The following is a 13,939-nucleotide window of genomic DNA, read 5'->3' as shown; positions in this document are numbered from 1 at the left end:
ATAAATGACACTTTTCCTAGGAAGGGCTTTGGAAATAACATTGAACTCAAGTCTTCATTCTTTTCTTACACCACTTCATAATCTTCCCATGACTCCAAATCTAACTTGCTTAGTGAAGTCTGACAGAAGAAAATGCTTTCAAGAACTGAATATGACCAGAGGGAAGAAAGGGTTTTAAGAAGACCATATACGGCCTTGATAATCGAAGGCTGCTTCTTACTAAGTACTGTAGGTAGGAGCTATAAGAATAAATGCTGTATGTGTTGAGAGCAAAGATGTTAAAGCAGTGAATCAATGAAAAAACAAACAGAGACTAGGCGGCTAGGAGTAACCACTGTACCACAGACTAGGCTAAAAGTAATTCTCTACTGGGAGTGGAGGCCTAGCCCATGAAAAGACAAGTATAGAATAACTTCGAAGAAAACAATTATATCTTTCAAGAGTTAGCTAAGGGGCCCAGCCAAAAAAAAAAAAAATCTGAGTTTTAAGAGTTTTACAGACAGTGTATTTCAAATGAAACTTGAACCTTTTGCTGTTCAAATTAATTTCTTCTGGAAATAAGAAGAACTTCTGTTAGAGAGGATTTAATATGCTTATTGAAACATCTAAAAGCTTCTTGCACATCATATAACTAACAAAGCATTATTTTTCTGAGTTAGGCATAAATGGAGATGTAAAAGTCTGAAGAAATAAAATATGAATAAGATATATGTTGGTGTTTTCAGCAGATGGTGAAAGTTTATTTGAAAAATTACATTGTTTAACATCTTGATCTGTGTAATGCTAGTTTGACTGTATTGTTCAAAATGATTCTCTGTGATTACAATCCAGAGATTGGATCGCATTTTACTATTTTCTAAACTAAATAGAAACGTGAAGATCTTTTCTTAAGCGAACAAAACAAGAACCATAAGAGCAGATGTTTTCTGAGGGGTGAACAAATGATGTTCGTTTATATTTTTTAGCATTTCCATATAGGTATTTTTAATCTGTGCATACTGCTTTCCTCCACATTGTCACCTACACTCTTTATTCGGAGTGCTTAATTGTAAGCCTGGAGAAACAATGCCATATTCTTCAATAAAGCTGACTCTTTTCTTGCAGTATTGATTTCTGCAAAATGCCATATTCCCGGCTTGCCACCCCTAGATTGTACCAGGCTCCTGATTCTCTAGGCATGATCGTTCAGAGCAGGGCTCACATTCGTGGATATAGCTCAGATCCTGGAAACCTGTTTTAGGCTATGATCAATTGTGACTCTATTAGGATTTTGATATCTGAATAAGTAGTGGGGACAGAGAGGAATTTTAATTGCTAGGCTCCAGATCACTAGGCAATATTCAGACTTATTGGGGAGGGCACCTACCATCTAGGATCTTGGACTTTGTGTGCAGTGACTGAATGGAATCTGGGTTATCTCCCCTAGGGAGGGGATGAAATATGTGTTCTGTGTTTGTTAGTGTGCAATCCAGTAGGGCTGCTCACAAATATTCCAGCTCTGCTGCCTTCGAAGCACATGATGAGATTACATTTCCCCACCTGACTATAGTATAGCCCTGCGAGTTGCTTCAGCCAATGAAAGGTGGCTGGAAGTGATGTGTATCACTTTGGGTCAGAAGTTAAGAGTTGGGACATCAGTCACCACATTCTCTTTTCTTCCTAGTGCTGCAACATCAAGGTGCATGGTGGTGACTGCTTCATCAGACTGGAGTGAATGACAACAATGAGCAGTGCCATCCCTGCTGAGCATTAGTGGACATGTAGTATGATCAAGAAATAAACCTTTGTTGTTCTAAGCAACTGATATTTGATGGTTGTTTGTTTCTGCAGTGCAATCTAGCCTATTCTGATTAAAAATAGGAAGGAAGAAAGAAACGGATAATTGCAGGGTACACCTTGCAGAATATGGCTAATTATTCCCTTTCCTCTTCAGCGCACAATAAATTCACATTTCCTAGCTTCCCAAATTGTTAGGTGAAGCCAGGGACTGAATTCTGGCCAGTGGAATGTAGGTGAAAGTGTTGTACTCCCCTTTCAGGCCGCCTCCATGGAAAGCCTCCCACATGATGTCTCTTTCCCATCTGCCATGTGGAAACTAAGGACCCTGAGACTTCAAAGCAGAAGTCAGCAAACTTTTTCTGTAAAGGGCCAAATAGTAAATACTTTAGCCTTTGTGGATCATATAGTCTCTATCACAATTGCTCAACTCTGCTGTTTTATGGAAAGCAGCCATAGGCACTATGTAAACAAATAGGCATGACTATGTTCCAATAATACTTTATTTACAAAAACAGGCAGTGGACTGCATGTGACCTGTGGGTTGTAATTTGCTGACACCTTATCAAGAGGAGGCTAGGATGGAAGGAGCCTGGGTCTGTGAGTCACCCTGTCACTATTTCTTATAGACACTCACAAATACCTGATATTAAAACATTTAATATAAACACTTAATATACCTGTGTCTGCTTGTTGAACACCCACAGTTGTTATCTGAACACCCACAATTGTTATCTGAGAAAAAAAAAATCCTTCTGTTGAATGAAGCATGACTAATACACTGTCTTAGCTCATATTCCGGAAAAATTCCAGAAGGATTAATAATCTAAACATTAAAAACTGTAAAAGACTAAAAGAAAATATAGGAGACTTTTACAATATTGGTTATCTTTATAATTACTAATTAGAAATATTGTGAAAAAAATTTCAGAAACTGTAACAGAAAAAAATTAAACAGATAAGACTACAAAAATTTTAACATTTCTATCAAACGAAGTGTACCATAAAAAATGTTACCTAAGGGGAGAAAATATATGCAACATGTATACACAACAGGAAAGGGTTAATATGGGTAATACAGACAGCTTCTTGAAAGCAATATGAAAAAAGAGAGGAAGCAAAATAAGAAAATGGACAAAGAAAATAGACAATTCTCAAAAGAAGGACTATGTGCTAATAAGCATCTGAAAACATACCCAACCTCATCAATGATCATAGCATAAATAAAAACAAGATAGCATCTATGATTTGTCAGACTGGCAAAAATATAGTTTACTATCAGGTGCTTGTGTCTATAAGAAATAGGAACTTTCATACTTAGCTGACTGGAGCATGAATTAATAAACATTTTTGGAAAGTAATTTGCAGTACCTATAGATATTAAAAATGCATGTATCCTTTAACCACACTTTTCTACTACAAGTGATTTCATCTACAGAAATATTAAGTGTGCAAAAATATATTTACAGATATGGCGATTGTAATATTATTTGTAAGGGCCAAAAGAATTTGGACCACATTCCACTTTTATAAATAGAGGAATGGTTCATCTATTTCTCTATTTGGGCACATCTACACTGTAGAAAAACAAATAGCTGTTTAAAAATGAGGGAGCTATGTATGTGTTGACATGGAAGAGTGTCCATGATATATTTTTGAGTGATAAGAGCAAGTCAGGACACTGTGTACAGTATGAGCTCTAAACAGCAAGGGGGCAGGGTGGGGAGGATGGAAATTCTTGTCTCTTGAAGGATACTCACACTGTTGACCCTGATAACCCTTTGACCCTTAGGGTGATGGTGAAAGGGGTGAAACTTGCCCTTTTAACTTTGTGCACATTTTTATCATTATAATTTTTTTAAAAGTAAAAAGATGGAAGGCAACAGAAACTAAAAGAAAAACCCATTGTGGACACTGGCCAACGCCAAGCAGTTGAGGGGAAGGATGGATGGGCAGAGAAACAAAGACTTGTTGAAAACCTGCCGGGGCAAATCCAAAGGGGTGACTCACTCCTTTGGTGTTCTGGTGCAGCAGATCAAGTTGTTATGACCTGAGACCAGGGCTCTGCTTGGAAATTTTCCAGAAAAGATGAAGACTTGGGGTGAGAAGAGAAAGTATAACTTTGCTGGCCTGAGGGTAAAACATGTTGGAAAGAAGAAACCCAAACAATGCACTTTGGCTGAACTTGTTCAGTCTATACAGGAGCTAAATATTAGGTTATCTTTTCATTGTTTCAGGCATTTTTTGTGTTCAAACCTTCTCTCCTCAGAAGAGTTGCCTGAAATGAACATGTACCTAATAGGGGGAGTTTTTGTTTGTTTGTTTTAAAGGTTTCATGTCACTGTGTATTCTAGGAAGATAATTTTAGATTCAGATTGTGCCAACAGAAAGACAAATGGAACCAGTGTGTATTCTAAGTGAATAGGCTATCACTCATTCAGGATGCATGCATTTGTTCTCTGATGTGTACAGATGATCCTTGAGCAACATGGATTTGAACTGTGTGGGTCCACTTATATGTGGATTATTTTCAATAACATTTACACCCAGTGTGCCTGCCTCTTCTGCCTCTTCTTTCACTTCCTCCACCTATTCTGCATGTGCCAACCCTGAGAGCAAGACCAGCCCTCCTCTTCCTCCTCCTCCGCAGTCTACTCAATGTGAAGACAGTAAGGATGAAGACCTTTATGATGATCCACTTCCACTTAGTGAATAAAAATATATTTCCTCTTACTTATAATAATTTTCTTAGTAACATTTTTTCTCTACCTTACTTTATTGTAAAAATACAACACATAATACATATCACATAGCTAATCTACTGTTTATGTTATTAGTAAGCCCTACAGTTAACAGTAGGCTACTAATAGTTAAGTTTTGGCAGAGTTGAAAGTTATACCCAGATTTTCAACTGCATGGGGGTCAACTCTTCTAGACCTCGTATTGCTGAAGGGTGAACTGTATTAGCATCTTCCATTTACCAAGAGCAGTTTTTGTCATAAATCTGATTACCAGTGAGATAGAAAATCTTGCATGTTTATTAACCATTTGTTTTAAGTAATGTCATGTTGATCTGTTATTTAACACGAAGTTTTATTTTTATTGAATTTAGCTTATACTCTAAAATTCTCTACAATAGTATATATTACTTACCTTACAAGCAAAGGACTACTGGTGGTGTTTCTGGATGTCACATTGGGGAGGTTTAGTGGGTCTTATCATAGACTCAGATTCAGTATTTAAAGAGAAACCTTTGAATTCATCTGGGTCACAGAGTAAGAACAAGCTGCAGGCAGATGCAGGCATGTTTCTGGTTAGTTGTGCTCTGAGTGCTTTTTGCCCAAATCTTCCCAAACATGGGACTGGCCTTGCCTAGCATGGGATACCTGAAGCATACCCAAAGCATGGGATAGGCTTGTGACACTGCGATGGCATATTAGTTTGCTAGGGCTGTTGTAACAAAAACCCACAAACTGAGTGGCTTAAACAATAGGAATATATTGTCTCACAGTTCCAGAGACTGAAAGTTGTCTCACAATTCTGGAGGCTGAAAGTACAGGCAGGGTTGGTTCGTTCTGAGAGCTGTGAAGGAAAGGTCTCTCATGGCTTATGGATGGTCATGTTCTCTCTGTGTCTGTTCACATCATCTTCCCTCTACATATGTCTGTCTCTATGTCCAAATTTACCCCTTTTCGCAGGACATCAGTTATATTGAACTAGGGCCCACCCTAAGGACCTCATTTTAAAGCCCGTATCTCCAAATAAGGTCATTCTGAAGTACTGGGGGTTAGAACTCCAACAGATCTTTTTTGGGATGGCACAATTCAGCCCTTAACAGATGGCATAATAATTAATTGTAAAAGTGGGATTAGAGCCAGGGCCTCTGACTGGCTCCCTAGCATTCTTGATTAGACTGTATTATCTCTACATTTCAGGGTCTCTTCGCTGCTCTTTTCCCCATGTTCCTATTGATTCCTGTGCATTGCTCTATCACAATAATTAGGTAACTGTATATTGGCCTCCCTTATGAGACTTATGTGCTCCCTGAGCAGGGACTGTGTTCTTTGGTCCTGGTGTCTAGCACGGTGACTGGCCCAGAAAAAGTGAATGAATGGATAGTGATACAATACTTGTGTTTAAAAAATATTCACACTGTCATGTGTCTTCCTGATTGCACAACTAAATGTAAGTGAGTCTAGACTCACCCCTGTGACACAAAATGATATGCAACTTGAAACTTAAAAGAAGAACTTATTAAATACTTATTAAAATACGTATTATATACATTGTAGTGCATTGTAGGCAGCAGCTTCTAAATAAGAAGGTGGAATAAGAAAGTCCAAGACAGAGAGAAAGGATCTTTATATTCAGCTTCTTCATAAATGAAGCAAGTTCAGCCAAAGGATATTGTGCTCTGCTTACACTAGTAATGAACTTTAGATTTAAAGTCTAATTTAAAAATTACTGTTAGAGGAAGTAGAAATACTTTTGTGGAGATTATTCTGTGGCTAACAAATAGCATTCATGGGGAAGGCCTATGGGAGCTGTGTGTTTGTAAAACCTACCGAAGACAAGTCAGGAGGGCAACTTAATAGCAGTTCAAGTGAAAACACAGGGATGTTTATGAGTGAGCTCTTCTGTCTCCACTGAAGACAGAACAAGAATAGTTTATGCTACCACATGCATGGGTTCAGTTGACTATGAAGTAAGAATTTCCCAGTAAAATATTAAATATCAGGATGGCTTGAATTCCAATGCAAGCTGTGGTTTTACATCTTTCTACCATTTAAATGAAATCTCCTAAAAGATATTGAGCCAAACTCTTTCACACTTACTAGCCCAAGACCATGGAAAAGTTACATCATTTCTACTGAGGGTCAGTTTCCTTACTCATAAAATGGGCTTAATGATAAGGTTAGAGGAGATTGCACGTACAGCCTATAGCACAGTTCCTGGTACACTGAAACTGCTACAAAAATAATATCAAGGATGAAAATGAGAGCAAATGTTTATTAATTATTTACTATATGCTAATCACCATTCTGAGCATTTCATGTGTTTTTTCATTTTAGTTTTACAGTCATTGTGTGAGGTAGATGCTTTTACATCCATTTTATAGATGAGAAAACTAAGGCACAGAGAGATTAAGCAATTTGCCCCAAATCCCAGGGCTAGTAAGTGGCAAAGTTCTAATATGACCCAAGCAGTCTGTCTCCACAGCATGTGCTTTAGTCTATAATATTAGCAAATGCTACGTGCTTTTAAACAAAGAAATATTAGCTTCTCAATATAATAAAAAATTGGCATAGTCTAGTGGTTCCCAGGTTTTCATAATCCTTTTTATTCTCTTTCTTCCATGAGTTGAATAATTTTGTTTACTAAAATACTGTAATTATAAGTAATAATTAATTCATTTTTCATTGTTATTAATCAAAGACATACGGAACAGAGGTCCTGATCAATAAGAGGTAATGGCATTATGAGAATTGATACAATTCCTGTCAAAGGCAAAGCATCTTGACATTTTGGTTCGTTCATGCAGCTTGATCATTGCACAGTGTGCACCAGGCTTTCTGAAATACCTGTAATCATTAATTGGTCCTCTTTCACCCAATATTAATTTCACAGAAGTTAATATTCTGTGATGAGTCATCTCTGATGTTGATCAATAAATTCCCTCTACTGAAATACCAGGATGTAGGTTTTTCCCCCACAAATGATTCCTCCATATGATTATATGTGTTCTGAAGGCATACAGATGGACTACATTAGCAGTTCTCAAATAGTCAGGTCAGCAGTTTTGGAAAAGTCTTTTTAGGGTCCAGGATGTATTTTCAAAATATATATTCCATGATGAAATGTTGAATCACTGGCTATAGCTGAGTGTGGAAGGGTTATCTGTAAGCTGGAGACTGAAGATATAAGGATCTCGGATGAGAAGTGTTTGTGCGCACATGAGCGTGCGCATTCAGGAGTCAATGACGGAGAGAAACAAGCAATGGCGTGCTGGTAGACACCTCTTTGGAAAAAAAAGAAAGCCCTAATTAATAGTGTTTGCCAATTTCCATGTTGTACATACTCCTACCATGGCTAATTTCAAGCTACCAACAGTTTAACAAGTTATATTTTTATAATTATTTTGTTTTTAACAATCAGCTCTCCCAAGCCAATACAAGCCTGCTCGAACAAACCACTAGAAGTAAACACACTTGTTTATCATCAGTCTCAGGGTTCAGCCTGGAAATGCTACTAATGAAAATAGGTGTCTGATAGACCAGGTGAAGGAGAAAGTCAAGAAAACATAATTTCAAGAGGACTTTGAAGACTGAAGACTTAACAGCCAGAAAATGATTCTGAGGCAAGAAGTCTACCAAGAGGAGAAATGTATGAAGGTTGCAATCCAGTTATCAAGTTGAGAATGAAAATCTTAAGTACAGGGCGTATTGTAGAAATCATGACTGAATAAACAAGGGAGGAGAAGGGAGGAAGATGCTGCAGTTCAAGCAGGGTAAGGAGCTGTTGCCCAGGACTAGATGTGTTTCAACCAGATGAAACACATCATGGCCCCTTTTCCACATTTACCTCTTGTGCAATATGCTCATCTTCCCTTCCCCAGGGGAACTGTAAGCATCTTTGGCAGTACTGGAAAGTACTGTTTACCAGGAATTAGTAGACAAAGTAATCTGAGCCTGGTGTCAACAACCTGGAAGGTCAATTAGGAGAAATCAAGCAACCGAACAATCATGTCGATAAACATAGCAATAGAAACATTCAAAGCAGACTATATTTGGAGACCCAGGTGAGTGGTCAGCAGGCAGGCAGATGTAGAGAAGTCTATCAGGTGATACCAAGTCAGAGTGATAATACGACACTGGTTCAGGGAAAGAGGGCGGATAATGAGAATGGCAAGTTTCTAAGCCGAGTAATTCTGTTAGGGGCTGCTAGTTCCCTACCCAAAATCTACTGTTTCCTTTTTACTTAGAACCCTGGTTTCATTTTGTTAGCACAGCAAGGTTTGGCCATATGACTAATCTTTAGCCAATGAAATACAAGGATAAGTTTCTAGGTGGAAATCTCTGGAAAGTTCTGTAAAAAGAGGACAAATGACTGCTTTGTGCCTTTTGCCTGCTTTCCCCCTTTCTCCAGTTTTTTCCTTGGAAGACAACCCTGATGGCTGGAGCTTCAACAGACAATTTGGGCCAGGAGGTAAACTTGAAAATGAAAACCAACGCCAGGAGTGGTGGCTTACACCTATAATCCCAGTGCTTTGGGAGACTGAGGCAGAAGGATCACTTGAGGCCAGGTTACAAAAAGTTAAATTAAATTAGTTGGGTATGGTGGTGTGCACCTCCGGTCCTAGCTACTCGGGAGGCTGAGGCAAGAGGATCGCTTGCAGGAGTTTGAGGCTATAATGAGCTGTGATCGCAGCACTACACTCTAGCCTGGGTGACAGAGTGAGACCCTGACAAGAGAGAAAGACAGAAAAAAGGAGGGAGAGAAAGAAAGGAAAGAATGGGAGAAAGGAAGGAAGGGAGGAAGGAAGGAAGGAAGGAAGGAAGGAAGGAAGGAAGGAAGGAAAGAAAGAAAGAAAGAAAGAAAGAAAGAAAGAAAGAAAGAAAGAAAGAAAGAAAGAAAGAAAGAGAAACCAATGCCAAGGCTGGTGTTCCAGTAAGAACCCATCTTGGTCTCGGACTACTGAGAAGCCATCGAACAGTCTGAGACTATCTACTTTTGGATGTTTTTTATGTGACAGAAAAACTTTTATTTAAACCACTGTTACTCCCTAAGTTGGTTACAAGCAGCCAGTTGGAATTCCTGTCTGATGTAGCCAGGTAACAAAACAGGCACTAAGGAATAGGAAGCCGAGAAGGGGATTATGTTTCAAGAATTCTAGTACAAGGCAGGGAAAAAGGAAGAAGCCTAGTTGCTAGGACCAGAACGTAAGATGAAAACCAGACTAGCAACACTCCTCAAAGCCTAGTTCACTGAGAGAGCTACTCAAATCCAAATCCAAAACCCTCCCACCAAGCATTTTCTTTTCCCAATAAGCCACAGGCAGAACAGCCACGACCTACAGAAAACAGCCAAATGCCTGCAGCTGTGAGCAGGTGTAAGACGGCTGTAAGGGCCATCTCACGGGAGGGGACCAGGTAGGTCATTATATCAAAGAGCAAATGAACTGCATCTGCAGCCATGGACAAAAAGAAGCAAAGATTTCAGAGATATTTCAGTGTCATTCTCATTGGGGAAATCTATCAGCATCTGGTTGCTAACAAGCCTGGTGATCATACTCTAGGCCCTGCCTGCTCTGGCACTTTAAACTCCCCCCTCCTATCTGGACCAGATTCCTGGGTGCATAAAGATGGCAGGAGAGGAAAGAGTGTAAAGAAGTGGAGGTGGTGGAGGGGAGAGGTGGAACTGGAAAGGAATAAGGGGGCCAGGGACTTGAGTGAAGGAGAAAAAGGATAATGGAGCAATGACTGCCATACATTTTGATCAAAATTAGGAAACTATGATTGTGTTCACATGGGGGAAAAAAGAGCAGAGAATTGAGAGACAGAAGTCTAGACACATGAACATCATCTTTTTAATGCTCTAGTGTGTTATAATGTCCTGTCTGAGAAGGAATAATTCAAATATCCAACTGTTTCTTTTCTGCCTCCTTTACAAAAACCAACGTGCAAAGCAAGAATATTAGTGTACCAGTGTTTGGCTTCCTCAATGCAGTGACACAAAAAGTGCTCTCACCAAGGCCACTGGAGACATAGTTGCTAAATTCGATTGACACTGTTCACTCCTTATCTTTTGCATCCCCCGAGTCATTTGACACTGTCCTCCTTTTGAGAACGCTCTACTCCTTGTGCTGTCGCTGTGAGTTCTCATCCAAACTCCCTGCTCACTTTCTGTTTGGTCTCAAATTGGCTTATCTTCCCTCTCCTGCCTCTTGAATGTTAGTGTTTCTAGTGTTCTATCCTCAGTTCTTTCCACTTCTCAGTCTAGAACCTATTTCTAGGCATATCTTTCATGCAAGTTATTTCATTAACTCTGTATATCTGGTAACTCCAATGTCTATATTTTCAGATCAAAAATCTGTCCTGAGCTCTAAACTTCTATATCCTAAATCTACACACACACAGCTTCAGTCCCACAAGTCCAAAATTTGAGCCCTCCGAACTCTGAAAGCCTTTGGAGGGTAACAGTTACATCTCATATCTTCTTAAAAAATAGCTTCAGTGCATGGAAGCATTCAGGAAATATTGTCAAATGAAAATATGGCTAGATATTTTCAACAAATATATACTTAAATTTCATTTATTTAATATTTTATAGAGGTATAATTGACTAACAATAAATTGCACATATTTAAAGTGTACAATTGCATAAGTGTTGGCATATATATATATGCCTTTTAAACTTTCATCACAGTCAAGATAGGGAACATAGTCATAACCCCTAAAAGTTTTCTGTTTGTGTCCCATTGTAATCCCATCCTCATTTACTTCCTTCCCCCTCCGGAGACCTCCCCTCACCCAACATTCTGCCAGGTAACCACTGATCTGGTTCCTGTCAGTATAGATTAATTTCCATTTTATATAATTTTATATATATATTATGTATTCTTTTTGGGGAGGGGGCTGGCTTCTTTTACTCTGCATAATTGTTTTAAGAATTGTCCACATTGCTTTAGGTATCGATAGTTCATTCCTTTTTATTGCTAAGTAGTATGCTATTGTAATGGTATACCACAGTTTATTTATTCATTTGCCTGTTGATGGAGACATGTGTTGTTTCCAGTTTTTAGCTATTATCAATAAAGCTGCTGTGAGTATCTGCAGAAAAGTCTTTGTGTGAACATATACTTTACCTTTGCTTGGGTAAATTGAGAACAGAATGATTGGATTATATGGTAGGTATATGTTTAACTTTATAAGAAACTTTTTCCACATTGAACTATTTTACATTCATACGGCAGCCTATGAGCATTTTGTTCCTCTACATCCCCACCGACACTTGATATGGTCAGCAATTTTAATCATTCTAAATAGGTGTAAAGTGGTAACTCATAGAAGCTTTACTTAGCATTTTCCTAGTGACTAATTATTAATTATGCTGAGCATATTTCTATATGCTTAGATGTCTTCCGTATTTAACTCTGAATTGGTACATTAGAGAATCTTCAGGGTTATTCACGAACCATCTTTTCTGCATAAATATCTTCTCTGGTGAAATGTCTGTTCACTTATTTTGCCCATTTAAAAAATGTGTTATTTTCTTATTACTGAGTTTTGAGAGTTTTTAAATATTCAGAATACAAGTTTTCTATCACATATATGATTTACGAATATTTTCTCCCAGTCTGTGGCTTGTCTGTTCATTCTTTTAACTGTGTCTTCTGAAGAGCAGATGTTTTAAATTTTAATGAAGTCAAATTTGTTCTTTTATGGATTGTGCTTTTGGTATCTTATCCAAGAAATCCTTGCCAACCAAAGGTCACAAATACTTTCTTCTATGTTTGTTTCCAGATATTTTATCATTTTAGATTTTATATTTAGGTCTACAATCCATTTTGAGTTATATTTTATATATGGTAGTAGTTATGAAGTATATTGTTTTGTATATGGACATTTAATTGTTGAAACATATATTTTACAAATTATAAGAAAGTCTGTTCTTGTGAATAGGTGGAAACCTTTACTTTAAAATCTTTAAAGATCAATATGCCAACAGCTCAAACGAATTGCTTGCTTAATTCTTCTTTTTTATTTTTGAGATGCAGTCTCGCCTTGTCGCCCAGGCCAGAGTGCAGTGGCGGAGTCTCGGCTCACTGCAAGCTCCTCCTCCCGGGTTCACGCCATTCTCCTGCCTCAGCCTCCCAAGTAGCTGGGATTACAGGCGCCCGCCACCACGTCTGGCTAATTTTTTTTTTTTGTATTTTTAGTAGAGACGGGGTGTCACCATGTTAGCCAGGATGGTCTCGATCTCCTGACCTCGTGATCTGCCCGCCTTGGCCTCCCAAAGTGCTGGAATTACAGGCGTGAGCCACCGCGCCTGGCCGCGTAATTCTTAAAAATACATTCTTTACTTACTCTAATTTTGAAGTGTCTTATTAACTTTCTTATTTTTATAGAGAGGAATAAAGCAACACTTTTGGTTTTCTGCTCCATTGGTTTACTTGCTTATCCAATTTGCGTTCTATAAGCTTGCTTTGATCCAGATAGTTCCTGGGCCTTCAGTAGGGTGGGGATAGGAGGAATGGGAGGCAGGGTAGGTATGAATTATGAATGAACGTGCCTAACTGACACCTTAGAATGCTCCTAACTCTGAATTCATACATTAGGGAAAAATTCAGGGTTATTTCATGAAGCATCTTTTCTGCATAAATTTTGGCCCTAACAAGAATAGAATACCTTTAACAGTATGTGTATATCTGTGCAATTTAGTAGAAAGCGGAAAGAGGATGGGTGATTGCAGATCTTTTTAATTTCAATTTATTAAAGAGAGAATTCCTGGATTAGATTTATGTTCGTTCCTTGGAGTGGCCCACCAGAATTTAAACGAAAATGTCTCAGATAAATAGACTCGTCTGAGAAGTCCTGAAGCCATTGTTAGGCCAGGGATAGCAAACGGACATTCTCAGCCTGCTCAGTTCAGCCCAGAGACACCTTATTATTGGCAGTGGGAAGTGTCCACTTGGCAATATTTTTTGTGGGAGGGTTGTGGGGGCAGGGTCTTGCTCTGTCACCCAGGCTGGAGTGCAGTGGCACAAACACAGTTCATTTGCAGCCTGGACCTCCTGGGCTCAAGCAATCCACCCATCTCAGTCTCCCCAATACCTGGGACTGTAGGCATGAGCCACCATGCCTGGATGATTTTCTGTAGAGATGGGATTTCACCAGGTTGCCCAGACTGGTCTCGAACTCCTAAACTCAAGCAATCCTCCCACCTCAGCCTCCCAAAATGCTGGGATTACAGGCTTGAGCCACCATGCCCGGCCCACACTTGGCAAATTTTTTAATGAGGTACATTTGCCATTAACCTCTCAATTATCTTTTTCTTCACTTCCTTTTCTGGTGGTTTCTTCTTCTTAGGTAGCCAAGCTCTCATGCTTTCACCCTTCCTCAAGTCTGCCCAGGAATGATGATTATGTCTGAATGTATCATCT

The sequence above is a fragment of the Theropithecus gelada genome, chromosome 12 (genome assembly GCF_003255815.1).
Source record: "Theropithecus gelada isolate Dixy chromosome 12, Tgel_1.0, whole genome shotgun sequence".
Classification (NCBI taxonomy): domain Eukaryota; kingdom Metazoa; phylum Chordata; class Mammalia; order Primates; family Cercopithecidae; genus Theropithecus; species Theropithecus gelada.
The sequence above is the reverse complement of the archived record's forward strand: the minus strand, read 5'-3'. Positions refer to the sequence as shown.